The following is a 1423-nucleotide window of genomic DNA, read 5'->3' as shown; positions in this document are numbered from 1 at the left end:
GAAAATAAAATTTCAATAATATAATAATAATATTTTTTATTATAACAGAAGATAATGAAAGAATCTTAAATTAAAAGTTTGAAATTAAAGGTTTGAGGTTAGAATAATAATCCATTTTTCAAAAAATCGATCCATAGGGAACCCAGCTACAAAAATTTTAGACCAACAAGCATGCAACTTTAATATAATAAATATTGCAATAATGAATAATTATTGAACTTATTGAACAATTATTTCATTAATAATTCTTTTTATACGTATAAAAATTCAATTTCGATTTTATATTTAACGTATATGTGCAGACGAATAGTAATGCATCCCAATTCTATTTCTTTTCCGAAATTTCGACAATGGCCTAATTTCTACCGAAGCTTTAAACCAGAATGTAAGAACTAACTACAATCGAGTATTCCCGAATATAGTCAAGTAGTTGTAATCGAACAACAGGAGAATTTGACTGTAGTTGGTTGGTTCTTACTCTGATCCAGTTTAAACCTTCGGAAACTAGGTTTATCATGGGACAGCACCTTTATGAAAACCTGGGGGTTGTGTATCTTGAAATGAGGTGAAAATTATAAAAGTGAACAAATTCACTAGAATATTCATAATTGAATTAATCACCTAGTAATTATTGCTCACTTTTGTAATTTTCATCTCATTTCAAAATACATTAAGCTCCTGAACTGTCATCCTTTGACTATAACATGGATTGCTAGCAGCAACTTTAGACTGGATGTCAAGACCATGTGGTGCCATAATCGACTAATTGAGGAATACATGAACTAACGTCACAGTTGATAGGCGTGCTCAGGCACAGTATACAGTAGCGCAACTCTCTATCGGCATTTTTGATATGGGTGAAGCCAAAATTGTAACGCGCATGCGCAAGTTGAGACATTACATATGTAACGCCATCCAAACTTCTCTCTCACTTACTCTCTTAGGTTGTCGCACATCTTCCGTAACAGTAATCATAAGACATACCATAAGAATAAGCCAATCACAATCGAGAATTCTTTTGAGCTCTTAATTCTGATTGATTGATTCTTGCGTTATGTCTTATGTTACAGTTATGGAAGGTGTGTGCGGCAGCCCTCTTCTACCCTGTCCGAACCGTAGACCCTGTCTCTAGTTCAAATAATATCTTTCTAAAGCGATGTTACAATGAGATTTAAAGACATTAAAAATTAAGCCGTAAGAAATTAACAAATATAGTGGATTGTAGTGATTATAGTGGATTGTTGTTCTGACGATTCTTATGCCTTAAAATTTCATTGTAAATGAAATCGCTAGTTAATATTGAAACATTAAAAAAATCTGATTATAAAAAAGTATAAAATTATATATGTGTAATTTATGTGTGTGTGTGTGTGTGTGTGTGTGTGTGTGTGTGTGTGTGTGTGTGTGTGTGTGTGTGTGTGTG

General features: G+C 32.6%; 1 pseudogene; it reads right to left on the bottom strand.

Annotated features, from left to right (window-relative positions):
* The window catches only part of LOC108692331, a 2082-nt pseudogene extending 1326 nt beyond the window's left edge, over nucleotides 1–756 (bottom strand).
* Between the last annotated feature and the right edge of the window lie 667 nt (nucleotides 757–1423).

This window comes from Atta colombica, unplaced genomic scaffold (assembly GCF_001594045.1).
Source record: "Atta colombica isolate Treedump-2 unplaced genomic scaffold, Acol1.0 scaffold7, whole genome shotgun sequence".
Taxonomy (NCBI): domain Eukaryota; kingdom Metazoa; phylum Arthropoda; class Insecta; order Hymenoptera; family Formicidae; genus Atta; species Atta colombica.
Note: the sequence above shows the minus strand (reverse complement) of the source record. Positions and strands in the feature narration are given on the sequence as shown.